Genomic DNA, 15,122 nt, shown 5'->3' with positions numbered 1-15,122 from the left:
TTTGAGTGAATTCAGTTTCCCCTCCTCTGCTTCCTCCCACCAAATGAATTCAGTCAAATACATTTTTGTATATAGATCACACTTTACAGGCTAGAAAACAGAGAATCATTCCTTGGAACTGTTCCATTGAGTGTATTACAAAAACAATCAGGAGAGGTAGCATAGTACAGAGGGTATCCAGTTGGCCCAGGACAAGAACACCAGGGCTTACAAGAGTCCTGCCTCTGAAACTTGCTGGTTGTTTATGGTGGGTGAGCACTTAATCTCTCAGTGTTCTAGGCAATTTTAAGTCTATAATTTGCAGCAAAGGTCTGCACAGGTAGAGACAGTTTTCTCCTCCTGGAGTTTCCTACTCTAAGGAAATCATAAGTCCAGTCCCTATAATGGCCTTGATGATGCCAACATTATTCCCAGACCAGGCATATATAGGATAAAGTCACTTTGGGGCTGCTCAGTTACTTGTTTGGTTGTGTTCATTATAGCCAAAGTGAGCTTTCATTAGTGAGAGCTGCAAACACTAATGATACCAACAGATTGTGGTAAATCTCAACAATCCAAATTGGTTTAACTCACTTCTAAAGACCTTCAACTTGCACTGGTATTTTTCCCCCTAGAATAATTCAGGCACCAAAGAGTCTGATGACTCACTTTCAAAGGAAAAACATAGTCTAGTAGCTAGAACACTGCTCTCAGAGACTAAATAAAAGGTTTGGTTCAATTCCTATTCAACAGACAATTTGTGTAACCTGGAACTGATCATGTATCTTAGTTTCCGTGCCTGAAAAAGTTGAAATGATATTTTCCCGCTGAACAGTTTGGAAATTTAATAGCCTCAATGTGGCTAGAATTCCCCAGATTGGCCATGTGCACTGGTCAGATTAGACATGTATATAATTTGTTGCCAAATTCCAGCTCACAGTGTTCTGTGTAGACATGGTCACATTGGGATGATGTGAGAATGACTGCTTATTTGATTGCCTAAATATCAACCATGACCTGATTTCCACGTGAGTGGTTTGACCGGGCAGCTCCTTGACAACCAAGCTGAAGTCCACCGTTACTCTTCAGAGGTTGGAAATGTGTGCTTTTAGTAACCCGCTCTGGGGAGCCTTTTGTAGGTTGTTTCAAGACTAATTCACAGCCTTTCCCTATATGGCAACATAACAGCTGTGCATGTGCCGCTCGCTTCCCTAAAGGTATGTAGGTCCCCCGGAGCATGTTGGCAGAGCATGGATACAAGCTGAGTCAAGCATTTCTAAGAAATAAAGCACTGGGCCCTAACTTACCCTGTTGTATGACTTCTTTGCCGGTATCTGACAGACATGTTCACAAAGGAAGTGTCTTGCAATAGAAAGCACACTAGATTTAGAGTCAGAGGGCCTGGGTTCAAATCCTGGCTCTGCCCCTGATTACTGCATGATCTTAAGTCAGGCACTTAAATCTCTTTGGCCTCAGTTTCCTTCCCTGTAAAAATTGAGGGAGTTGGACTATATGACTGACGAGGTCCTTTGCAGCTTTAAGTCTGTGATCCAATGATTGTGTGGTGTTGTTCTGTTGTTACACTTGTGTCCAAATCTTTGTGACCCCATTTGGGGTTTTCTTGGCAAAGACACTGGTGAGATTTGCTGTTTCCTTTACCAGCTCATATTACAGATGAGGAAACTGAGGGAAACAGGGTTAAGTGACTTGCCCAGGGTCATACAGCTTGTAAGTGTCTGAGGCCAGATTTGAACTTAGGTCTTCCTGACTCCAGGCTCAGGCTTCTATCCACTGCACCACCTACCTTCCCTGATGACCTTGTGCCTACAGGTCAATAGCTAGACTGGTAAGAACAATTCTGTCCTCAAACTGAACACAAGACCTAAATCTAATGGGCTCTGAAGTAGAAGAAAAGCCCAGTTGCCTCCAAGGCTGCAGAGTTCTACCTTGTGCTACTGCTGGAGACTTGGTGTTGGTTGCATTGCAGCAAATAGCATCAGAGATTTGATTTTTTATTATGGTAATACTCCATAAGCATTGAGATAGTACAAGCTGCTGACAGAGAAAGATTTTTTAAAAATGAGATCTTTCCAGTACCCAAAGCACCTGTATCTTGGGCTAAATAAGACGGAGTTAAGGCAAAAATTAAAGGAGCTGATTAGCAGGTTATGTTTATTGCTCATACTGGGGACAACCATAAACTTGCTGGAGGGCTGCGAGGTATTCACAATTAGATATATGAGGGACATAATCAGATTTTACTTTTCTTCTTCAGTCACTGAGATAAAATGACCAGCCTGCCATGTTGGTAAGGCATTTATGTAGAGGAAAATGACTACAGACAGATATAGAAAGATGTTATAACATTACCAACATAATATTACATTGAAATGAATTATTATACAGATAGTTTTTACTCTGGTTTGGTTGTCTAAGGTTCCATTTACTGAGGTTTACTGTATCAGTAAGTGCAGCTAGGTGGCACAGGGGACAGGGTCTTGGGCCTAGAGTTAGGAAGATTCATCTTCCTAAGTTCAAATCTGTCCACAGACACTTGCTTACTAGCTTTATGGCCCTGGGCAAATCACAGAACCCTGTTTGCCTCAGTTTCCTCATCTGTAAAATGAGCTGGAGAAGGAAATGGCAAACCACTCCAGTATCTCTGCCAAGAAAATCCCAATGAGGTCATAGTGAGTTAGACAGGACTTGAAAAGCCACTTAACAACAACAAAGCTATGCAAAGCATAAGACACTATAGTTCCTTATTCTCCCAGAAATGGACCAGATAAAAAAAATGTAAATGACATTCCTGGAAGTGAAAATAGGTTCCATTTTAATTTATTTAAATCATCAAAATGAAGGACTCTTCTACTCTTCTCCTTTTCAGACAACTGGGATATGTTTACTTAAAAAATTCATTTGCTCCCCCCCCATTACAGATTAACATTTTAAAAAGTATTAATGCTCTCACAAGAGAATTAGCATTTTCCTTTTCTCATTTGGTCAAAATATGAAGAGCACATTAAAGCTGAGTAATTTGTAATTCAGATCTTCTCTTGTAAGGCTTTTTTTTTTCCTGTTGGCTTTTTTAAGATGTGGAACAGATAACTAGATGAAGAACAGATCAGACTTGGAGGTTCTTTGCTGTAGCCCAGCGTCATGGTTTATTTGGTCTATGGTTTGAGAGTGTCTTTTTGGATGAAGAACTCGGGAAGTCTTCCCAAGACTTGTTTAATTTTTTCCCTTTAAATAAAGTAATCTTGAATAGGTATTTTCCCTGGCTTGGGTAGGAAAAAGGAGAACCATTTTACATGTCTGAAAGCAGCATGTTATGTCCAACTGTCTCCAGCTGACATTCCAATCTTTACTAATAGGTCCAGTTAAACAGTTGGATGCCAAAATCCCAGTGACTTTCCAAAAATCCCAGTGACTTTCCAAAAATCCCAGTGATTTTTAAAATTTGCAGCTATCATCCATCTATCAGAGAAAAGGAATATAAAAATCACATGGGCTCTATGGATTTGAGCTTGGAGCAGGACTTTGGTCCCAATCACCATATGGTACTCCATAGACCGTTGAAGCCATCTCCCAAGAGGCCAGGCATAGTTCCCATTGCAAAGACAAACAATTCTGCGCATTACAGGGGGCATTACATAAGTGTAGGTCAGTTTGAATGGAGAGTGTAACATTGTGCTCTTAGTTACAGCAAGGAAGCCGAGTGAATCTGTTTCATTTTCACTGGAATCGTTCACGTACATTGTGTGAAAGCTTAACTAACATCTGGGAACAAATCCTTACTCATATTTTAAAATCCTCTAATCTCCTCCTTCCATGGCAATTTAGCCTGTGGCATCATCCTTCTTGGTGTAATGGTCTTGAATCATGAATTTTTTGTTGATTTATCATCATGTTAGGATAAGATGATATTTTATTTCTTCTTATGTAGAGTCCAGATCAAAAGACTAAATTAAGTGTATATATGGAGTCTTACAAAGTCTATAGACATATACTAGCCAGGATGCTTATGCATTTCTTTTTTAAACACGTCAGTTCTTGATAGAGAATGACTAATGATCACTGAAGCTACTGCTTCTAACCGCCATTTTGTGGCCCAAATCCAAGAATCCAGAGGGAGGATTAAAGAACAGAAAGAAAAAAAAATGGATTAGGAAGAGCAATGAGACCTGGCAGAAAGGTGAAAAGCAACAAGGTCAGGGTACTCCGGGTAAGAATTTAGGCAAGGAAGGATGACAAGGAGGTGCTCAAGAGTCCTACTATCTCATTGCCCCAAATCTCTATATGTTTCAAAATTCTTATGTTGTTTTTTCTTTCAATATAGACAATTTGGTATTGATTTTTAAAATAAAAAACAACCATGAATTTTTGTTATTTTGAAAAAATATATATATTCTTTAAGCCAATGCATGACTAATAAAGAATTTGCTCCAAACTTTTATATGATGAAGAAATTTAACGATAATGTTACACTATTGACAATGCAAATTCGCTTGATAATAATCTGTTGTGAAATCTTTAAGTGGCTCACTAGCCTAAAGAGTATATTGGTATTGATTTGGAGAGTTATCTTTATAGAGAGAAATTTAAGAAGCTTCATTTTATGTCTGTACACACAAGGAAAATGGAGAGATGATAATGATATATTACAATTGTATGACATAACGGTGATGATGGCAACCACCATGATCATTGGTACAGTGGCTGGCCAGGCTTCACAAGCCTAAGGCCAAAGGGGCTAGAGACCTTCACCATTCCTTGTTCTTAAGCTGCCCTCTTACTTTGCCCTAGGTCCATTGCTTTGAGATCACCCAACTTCTTAGTAGGGTAATAGTCTTCCCAGAGTTCTGACCAGAGGCCACTAGGTGGCACAATACACAGAGCACTGGACCTGGGGGCAGGAAGACCTGAGTTCAAATCTTGCCACAGACACTTGCTAGCCCTGGACCCTGGGCAAGACACCTAATGTCTGTCAGCCTCAGTTTCCTCATCTATAAAATGTGGATAATAAAAACATCTATCTCCTAGGGTTTTTGTGACATCTCAAATGAGATAATATTGCAAAGCGCTTTGCAAACCTTACAGAGGTATATAAATGCTAGCTATGATAATAATAATAATAATAATAATTATTATTATTATTATATTATTATTATTATTACTATTCAATTCCACCCCCTACCTCAGATTCCTGAGGAACAATTCTATTTTTGATTCTAGTCTAAGTAGAAGCTAGTCGCAGGGCAGCTAGGTGGTGCAGTGAATATAGAGAGTGCTAGCCCTGGAAATCATGAGGACCTGAGTTCAGATCTGGCCTCAGACACTTACTAGCTGTTCAACCCTGGGCAAGTCACTTAACCCTGTTTGCCTCACTGTCCTCATCTGTAAAATGATCTAGAGAAGGAAATGTCAAACCACTCCAGTATCTTTTTTAAGAAAACCCCAAATAAGGTTGCAGAGAATCAGACACAATTTAAATGACTTAGCAACAACAAAAGGAAATTTAAAAAGGTTCCCAGAATACAAATATGAATTAAATTGGAAGAGTCAATTTTATTCCCACAGACTAAAGCGAAGGCTAAGAGTATATATACATGGTTGTATATATATATATATATGTATGCATGTATATCTGTATATATATAATACTAAGTAACAAAGGCCAGATTTGAACTCATGCAGATGAGTCTTCCTAATTCCAAGCCTAGTACACATGATGCAGATGTCAGAAAATTGAAGTTAATCCCTGAGTATTGTAGCAATCAACCAACATCAAACATGTATTAGGCACCTTTGGAGGCAAAGTGTCCAGGCTCTTGGTGGATTACAAAGTTTTAAATTAGACTTGTCCTTTGTTTTTATTGGGAAATTTCTCAGCCTATATTCCTTGAGACTCCAGGGAGAATCATAGGGCCAAAGAAAGAGTGTTGATAAAAGAAAGTTGAGTAGACAAGCTGAAAGGGAAAGAAGTTTATTAACACAAGAAGAAAGACTTCTTGCTGGAAGCATCTTATGCTTCCTAGGTCACAGACTGAATTTTTTAACTTTTAGGCCAGTTTAGAGTCCACAACCAGTAAGTAGCATTCTGTGGCAATTTGAGATAAATAAGTAAAAAAGGTAATAAAAAACTACTGAAGTGGTAGAGGAACATTGTTGGGACTTTTGCAACACAGTTTCTTTGTAAGGACTGGTAATTAGCCATTTCACATTTCTCCTCTACTGAGTCCAGATTGATGAGGGCCCACTGGGCTCTTTCTTTCTGGGGGCTTCTGTATGTGATATTTTTCTTTGGAGTCCATCTGTCTCTGCTGCTGTTGCCACCCAAACTGCTCTGGTAGCCAGTTCAGGTTCTCAGTAAGGAGAAGACACGAGCTACCTTTCAAGATCTCACAAGGCTCTATACTAAAGGAAAGAAGACACAAAGGGGAGCTAGTCTCATTGCAGACACTGGTTTACATAGGTGGCCAGGTGCTCATGGGTGATTGTGGGAAAGGGCATTTCTCCTCCCCTCCCTCAACCTGACCATTTGCAACTCAGAGAACCATTCTTAAACTTAAGGACTAGCAGGAAGAAGAGTTCTGAAGGACACATATCACTCTTTATTGTATCCAGAGAGTTCTGCTTCATAAAAATCCCTTAGCCATCATGGCCAATAGGAACCAGTCAGAGGATATCTCTGATGCACTTGGTGGGGGAAGGCCTCTTCATCATGCATATATGCCCCAAGTTTCCGTGAACCTAACATGAATGCTGACTCAGCTTTTTTGGGGGGGAGTGGTGTCAGCAGAGGGAGAAGGGATCAGAGGTTCTATGATAATATAAAAGTAACCATTTTATTCACTTTCTCATAAGTTTATAGAACATTAAACATAAAAGAATAATAGCAAAATACTGACCTTTCTCAGGACTCTTTCTGTCTTAATGCCATCAAACAAAGATAGAAGAATGAGACAATAATAATAACTGTGTTTTGATAATACTTACTTTGCAAAGCACTTTAAAGACATTATCTCATATACTGTCACTGTAAGATGACATTTACAAAATTATTTCCCATGCATTCTCTCATTTGTATCACAGCTCTATGGGATACACAAAGCAGATATTATTATGTGATAATTGCCCCTGTTTTATAGATAAGCAAACTGAGGCTTTATAGCAGTTAAATGATTTGTGCAAGGTCACATAGCTAGCAAATGAAGAATAAATTTGATTATTCTAGACATTGCAATCCATAACATGATTTTGTTTAAATGGAGGGCTATTGTGTTGTGGTGGTTTTGCCTGAATTAATCATACAATTAATCCAAGTCTTCCAACTGATTTCCTGTAACAAGATTGTTTAACATGGCACTTTCTACTTGCTAGGACTCCTCTCAGCGTCAGTGTTTTATGCTGAGACTATAACTTCCTAGTACAATTTGCTGAGTCACTCTCCCAGTCTAGGGACATACCAATGGTGGGCTTCTTGTCTGTGCTATCTTCCAACACTCCAAAGAACAGGTCTGTGGATAGCCAGAACATTCACTGAAACAGTGACAAATATCAGTAGAAATCCTGTGGCATTATTACCAGTAATATTGTAAGCATGTGCTGACAAGGCCACGTGCTGGCTCTTTCTTCTCTCGCCTCAGTATTCCCAATATATACATATATATATAAACTGGGTACAATTGAAATGTTCTAGCTGGGGTTTTCCTTGAGGATGCTAAAGTGTAGTTCTGCATTTCTTAATTCCTACCAAGTCAAGTACTTCTTGGCATACGTTGCTTTCCTGATCAGATTGGATCCTGGTGGAAAGCCATAACCTGGGAAATACTTCTCCAACAACCCTATGCCACTGTGGGCATCCTCTAATTCCTGCGTGGGTAGGCTTGTGTATATAAAGAAAAGGAATCAGTCCCAACTAGAACTTTGCTCACATTCTCAATTCACTCTAAGTGACTTACAATTCCACCTAGTGGTGGAGTAAATTAATTGCAGTTCAGGTTAAATGGACACAACACTGCTTAGAATCTCTACTGGAAAGGACTTTAGAGGTCACCTCATCTTATCTATCTGGGTCAGGAATCAGTCCTACAACACCTGAAGGTCTTTAATAACCTCCTTTTAGTTTTAGCCACAGAGTCCTGTTAAATATTTTTCATATCCATTGGAACTTTTCAATATAGGCGGTTTAAAAGCTTAACGTAGCTCATACATACATACACAATATCTGTGTACATACAAAACAAGGAATTCTAAACTTTGACCTCAAAATATCTCCCTAACCCCAACTACTCCAGATGGGAATAGAGAATGTGTTAAACATGAAACATGGTAGCAATCTGACTCAAGGACAGTTTGGATTTTCAAAATTCCCTTTAATGTGTGGCAGAAACACATTTGAAATGTAGATTTTTAAAAATGGAAGCAAAGTATGTATTAAGACTGTGGTTCACCCACAACATGTCCTTCATTAACAATGTGCACAGGTGGCAGCATGTCATAGAATACTGGTTACCTTCATAATGAGAAATTCAGAACAATCATAGCAACAAAAATCTGTGATATATGTTCATTAAATTTAAGCTACCTTTTGATCAGAAAGCAGAAATAAAGATATTTAAAGATTGTTTACATGTTTCCCCCCTGTAATCCATCTTTTATGCCACTATCAGAATACTCTTTCTTATGTATGAATCCGGTCACATCACCCTTCTGCTTAAGAATCCTCCATGGCTTCCTACTGCCTAAAAATAAATTGAAATGCCTTTGTCTGACATTCAAGGACCTTTGTAATCTGTCCTCATCTTATTTTACTTTCCTCTGTATATACTCTATAGTCTAGTCAAACTAGATACCTTTTTGCTTTTGCTGTCTTTCCCCTCCATGCTTCCCTCTTCCTCCATCCAACCCTAAGAAATATTTTGTCCTTTTGCCCTCTGGGAAATATCTTCATCTGTTGAATTCTTCTTCATCTTTTAAAACTCAATTTAAATGCCACTTCTTGCATGAAGTTGCTTCTGAACTCCTTCTTCCATGGTAATGATCTCAGATTTCAAATAACATTTTGTTTTAATCACCTCATGTACTGGTCATGTAATACGGCGGATTATAGTTATCTGTCTTCATGTCATAGCTTTCCATTTGATTGTGTCAGTGAGTTCAAATAAGTATTTTTTAAGCCCTTTCCATATACCTGGCACTGTGCTGAGCACTAGAGATACAAAGAAAGGCTAAAACAGTTTAGGAGCTTACATTCCAATAGGGGAAATGAAATATAAATAAATAAATGTCATAAAGATGGAGAAATAAAATACAACAAATTATACAAGGATATGGCAAAGCAGAGAAAAAATCATTTGTCATTCTTAGATGAGAGATGCTGCTAACTATCTGTACCTTTTCTCTTAATGGTTACATCATCCCTACGGCATAAATCAAACGGATTTCTTTATGAGTTGTGAAAGTATTCAGTTGCCCGTCTCTCCTGTTTTTTTATCCTGACAACAGATCTTGTCAGCTGCATTCCAAATACCCCCCAGAACCTTCCCCTCTTGCTCCTTTGGAATGAGTCTCCCTTCCTCTACCACTATTTCTTTTTTTATATCTATCTATCTTTTTTCTATCTTTTTTTTTAAACTTACCTATCTTAAATTGTCACGGGATGCTACTGATTGGTTATGGACTGTAAGATGGCCTAAAAAGCTATAAAAACCAAATCTGTGACCTAGGAAGCAGAAGATGCTTCCAGCAAGAAGTCTTCCTTATCGTGTGAATACATTTCTTTCCCTTTCAGCTTGGCCACTCACTTTATTTTACCCAAATCTTTCTTTGGTCCTAAGAATCTCCCTAGGCTCTCAAGGAATATAGGCTGAGAAATTTCCCAACAAAAACAAAGGCCAAGCCCAATCTAAAACTTTGTATTTCACAAAAGCCTGGAAGTGATGATAGGTACCTTCTATATGGTTGATACTGATTGATTGCTACTCAGGTCTTAACTTCAATTTTCTAACATCTGCATCATGCAGAGGGGGCAGGTGGGGAGGACTGAACAGTGAAAGAAGGATGAATCATGTTTAATAATGCTATGATAACACCCAGAGGGGCAGCTAGGTGGTACAGTGGATAGAGCACTGGTTTTGAAATCAGAAAGACCCATCTTCAGGAGGCCAAATCTGGCCTCAGACACTTAGTTGCTGTGTGACCCTGTGCAAGTCACTTAACCCTGTTTGCCTCAGTTTCCTCATCTGTAAAATGAGGAGGAAATGGCAAACCACTCCAGTCTCTCTGCCAAGAAAACTCCAAATGGGGTAATGAAGAGTTGGACACAACTGAAACAACCGAACAACGACAATATCACACAGCGGAAACCATGAGGAGGATGGGAACAGTGAAAGAAGGATGAATCACATGTTTGATAATCTTGTGCTAATACCCAGAGAGAGGGGAAACTGGAAGGGTAAATTTCAGGAATGACTTTTCCTGGCTGTGCTCCATTTTTCAGATATGTTCACAGATTTCAATAATTAGCAACATAATTCAGATTAGGGCTCAACCTTATCATCTTTCCTCATATGTATTCTGATCCCATTTTGTTTTCCACATTTTTTTATGTCAAAAGGAAAGGTAATTTGAGGCCCATACCTTCCTTTGAAATTGAAATCTGTGCTTTACAAAGTAACACGGGAGGAATGAGGCAGCCTTATGATCTCTGAACAAGGCATTTCAGAAAATAACCAGCCAGACTGTAAAAGGTAGTGAGTGGAAGGTCCACTAGAAAGGGTATCAGGAAATACAGGTCCTGGTTTTGGGTGTGCCACTACCTCTGTATGTGACTTTAACCAACTCATTTAGTTTCTTTGATCTCTGTTCTGGGCTGGGCCTGAATTCAGGCTAGTCCCCTCAATATGTTGGACTTTGGAAAAAAATAAGATGGTCTTTGGGTTATCTTGTTGTTAACAAAAAGGGATTTAGTGAGCCATAATTAGAAGGATATTTAACAAGGATTTCAACAACACATTGTGGACACCTAGAGTTGATTCAGTGAATGAAGCTCCCTAGTTTGAGTTGACCAAGGTGATCCATTGGCCAAACCTCCAAACTTCCCTATTAGCCACCCACCTGCCTCTTCCATCCTACCCAAGCTGCTTTTGTGCTCAGGGAATGAGGAAGTGAATCTGATATCAATACTCTGAGCCCTTAGTCCCCAGAGCCAACCAAGTCTCTAGGAATATCTCAAAACCTTTTAAAGAAAAAATAGCCTAATCTGCAGGAGGGGTGGGGATTTAGGGCAGGGAAGGGTGATATTGGTGGTGGTGGGGAGGTGGTTGAGCTACTTATCTGGAAAAGTTAGGCCAAGAATCTTTTCTCCAAAGCCTGTATGTTTTCTCTAGTTAAATTACAAGAAAAGTCATGAAATACTCAGATGTTTGCCTATATTCTTCACTTTACCCTGGGTATGTTGACACAGGCTGACAGAGAGTTTAACCGTATTTCCTTTAATTGAAGGGAAATTTTTGAAAGAAAATAAATCCCAATTTGTCCCTATAGATTAAATCCAAAAGACATTATTTGTTGCAGATATTATTGCCAGAATCACTCAGTAAATCCTCTATGAAGACGTATTTATTGGTAAGAAGATTTAAAATTGAAAATATTAGGATGATAAAGTTCTCTGGTAAATCTGGCATTTTGGGAAGGCAAATAGAATACTTGAAAAAAGTAAGAGAATTGAAAAGGCTAATTCAGTGACCTATATGCTAATCCTTGAGAATTTATGTAACCACACGTCTCAGGAAAGGACTGTTTGGAGCACAGGAGAAGACTCCATTGCCTTAGAGTCTTGAGCCCTTGATTGTGCAGTTTTTTCCACTTACATTCCTAATTTCATTTCAGCTTTATACTTGAGATTTTATTAACCCCTTTAATTGTGACTATTTTAGGAGAAAATAAATGCATTTCTATTTAAAACAACAGTAACAACTGTGAGGTATTAGGAGAAAAAGTAATTTAAATTATTTTACCAATAACATGGTTATTTTATATTTCCTAAATTTTCCCTCCCTTTTTAATTGCACCTCCCACCCAATAGATAATAAATTGGATGGTATCTCCTGGAAACACATGTAGCTGAAAAATTTCAGTGCAATTTAAGTCCATGTTTGGAGCCTCTTGGATTCCCAAATTATAAGAATGCCAAACAATGGAAACATCCTTAAACTTACAGACTGTCTCCTGACAAAGTCACTAATATTGCTGTGAATGCTTTTCAGAGTTTGTTTTAATGTAAGGTGAATGAAAAGGTGCTTTGGTCATGCTATCTCTGTCTGAACAAATGCCAGTTGTGAGCTCTGATTAAGTCAATGGCAATTAAATGTAATTATTAAAAACAAATTGAACAGAGCCACCTGGCTAAACTGCATGCCATGATTTGTCTTTAATGGAAGTTTTAGATCATGGGAAAAGACAGACAATATAAACAGATATGAAGAAGAAAAGAGGCATCCTTTCAGATATTACAAAGACAATAAGCAAAAGTAATCCAAATTGGCACTGAAATTCACATGGTGAGAAATATCTGTAGGAATATTGACTCCTATTATAATGAATTTCAGTTCCTTGAGGTCATCTGCAGGCATGATTTTGTGACTCAGTGCTTTTCAAATAGTAAGTGCTTAATAAGTAACTTTTCATTCATTCCCATTGTCACATGAAAGTGACGTATTCCTGGAGAATATTAATTAAGCTACTTCCTACAGTGCCTGAGACAAATGAGTCTCATCCTAGACATCTACCCAATCATCTGTGAATTGTAGTCCCAAGGTTACACTTTCTGAGCTCTTGCAGCAAAGGAACTGATTATTTAGAGGAAACAACTCAATTCCATTGCATAAACATTTATTGAGTTCCTCCTACTGGAGACAGCTAGCTAGGTGGCTTAGTGGACTAGAGTCAGGAATATACAAGTTCAAATCCAGCCTCTGATACTTACTAGTTGTGTGACCCTGGGCAAGTCATTTAACTTCTGTTTGCCTCAGTTTCCCTGTCCAAAAAATGGAGATCATGATAGCACCTACTTCCCAGAGATGTTGTGAGGATCAAATGAGAATATTTGTAAAGCCCTTAGCACAGTGCCTGGCATATAGAAGGTGATTAATAAATGCTTACCTTTTCTCTCCTATGAGCAATGCACTATGCCACCAAACAGTTGCACCAGTGATCTTTGCCTGCCAATTCAAACCAGTTGATCTTTGATCCTTAAAAACCTTCACTTGCTCTGACCATCTTCATTAGTAGTTGTCATATATTTCTCCTCCTTTTCTGAACTAAACTCCTTGAAGAAGTCCAGGGTATATATCAAATGGGTGCCTCCACTTCCTCTCTTCTCATCTTCTCCCAAACATTCTGTATCCTGTGTTTGAACCTCATCTTTGACCTGAAACTGCTTTCTACAAAGTTACAAGTGATTTCAAGTCTTTAACTGTCAACACCATGGCTCCAGCAGTTTGATTGAATGACTAATAGCACCCCAGTATGAGGATAATTCTAAAGATCAAAAATAAAAATCCACCTTTAAAAAAAAACCACAACTTTAAAGTGGAGCTGAGAATTTGATCCACACCAAATGAACAAACATTTATTAAGTGACTACTGTATGGAGGGTGAACTGTGTCAGCAGACTGTTAGTCTCTTGAGTCTGGAAGACCTGGGATCATGAACCTCTTCTGATTCATGCTGGCTATGTGACCCTGAATAAGTCACTTAATGTCTAAGTTGTGAACCTGAGGGAGTAGGGGGAAGGTCTGTTGCATTGGGGTAAGAATCTAGCGCATGTCCCCATCCCAGCAAACCAGCAGTAGGCCTTGGTGAAGACTGAATCAGTGATGGTTTCTGGAGCTCTCAGCTCACAGATGGTAAGGTGGTCAGACAACTGGTCAGAAGGAGATTACAGGAGTGCCCTTACTGGCACTTGGGACAGGACTCTGTTGCATTGCTCGTATTTGGATCTAGATTGTATTCCTGGGTCCCAGTCCCAGGGAGAGGAGCACTAACACACCAGAGCTTATGGCCACAGGAGAGGGAGAGTTGGGATCCTGATCACAGTTCTAGGGAGGAAAAGAGTGCTTGTGGTCACTCAGAGACCAGAGCACAGCCCAGGAGAATAGTAAACACGCCTCTCCCTAGATCAATCAACCTTAGAAGAACTGAAAATTTATAGGTCCTTAGAATTGTCTCTGAGAATAACTGCGCAAAAAAGCCTCAAGCTTGAGATAGTGACCCTCTCTACTCCAGAAGCAGAGCCCCACTTTAGCCTAGAGTTAGAAGTCAAGAAATAGGCTGGAAAAATGAGCAAACAGCAGAAAAAGATTTTGACTATAGAAAGTTACTATGGCAACAGGGAAGATCAAAACATAAACTCAGAAGAAGATAATAAAGTCAAAACTACTACATCCAAAGCCACACACACACACACACACACACACACACACACACACACACACACACATGCATTTATATATTGGTATCAGGTCATGGAACAATTCAAGAAGGATTTTAAAAATCAAGTAAAAGAATTAGAGGAGAAATTGGAAAGAAAAATGAGAGTGATGCAAAAATAATAAAAAAAGAGTTAAGAGCCTGGTAAAGGAAGCACAAAAAAAAATACCAGAGAAAACAACCTTTTAAAAAATAGAATAGGCCAAATGGTAAAAGAGGTACAAATATCCAATGAAGAGAAGAATGTCTTGAAAAGCAGAATTGGCCAAGTGGAAAAAGAGACAGAAAAATTCACTGAAGAAAAGAACTCCTTTAAAAGTAGAATTGGCCAACTGGAAAAGCAGGTACAAAAGCTCACTGAAGATATAGTTCCTTAAAAAGTAGAATTGAGCAAGTGGAAGCTAATGACTTTATGAGACATCAAGAAACATAAAATGAAATCAAAAGAATGAAAAAAAAAAGCCAGAAGAAAATGTGAAATACCTTATTGGAAAAATAACTTACCCAGAAGACAGATCTAGGAGAGATAATTGAAGAAATTATTGGACTACCTGAAAGCCATGATAAAAAAAAAAAGAGCCTAGACATCATCTTTCAAGAAATTATCAAGGAAAACTGCCCTGATATTCTTGAACCAGAGAGTAAAA

The sequence above is a fragment of the Phascolarctos cinereus genome, unplaced genomic scaffold, assembly GCF_003287225.1.
Source record: "Phascolarctos cinereus isolate Bilbo 61053 unplaced genomic scaffold, phaCin_HiC Scaffold_4;HRSCAF=312, whole genome shotgun sequence".
NCBI classification, from domain to species: domain Eukaryota; kingdom Metazoa; phylum Chordata; class Mammalia; order Diprotodontia; family Phascolarctidae; genus Phascolarctos; species Phascolarctos cinereus.
Note: the sequence above shows the minus strand (reverse complement) of the source record.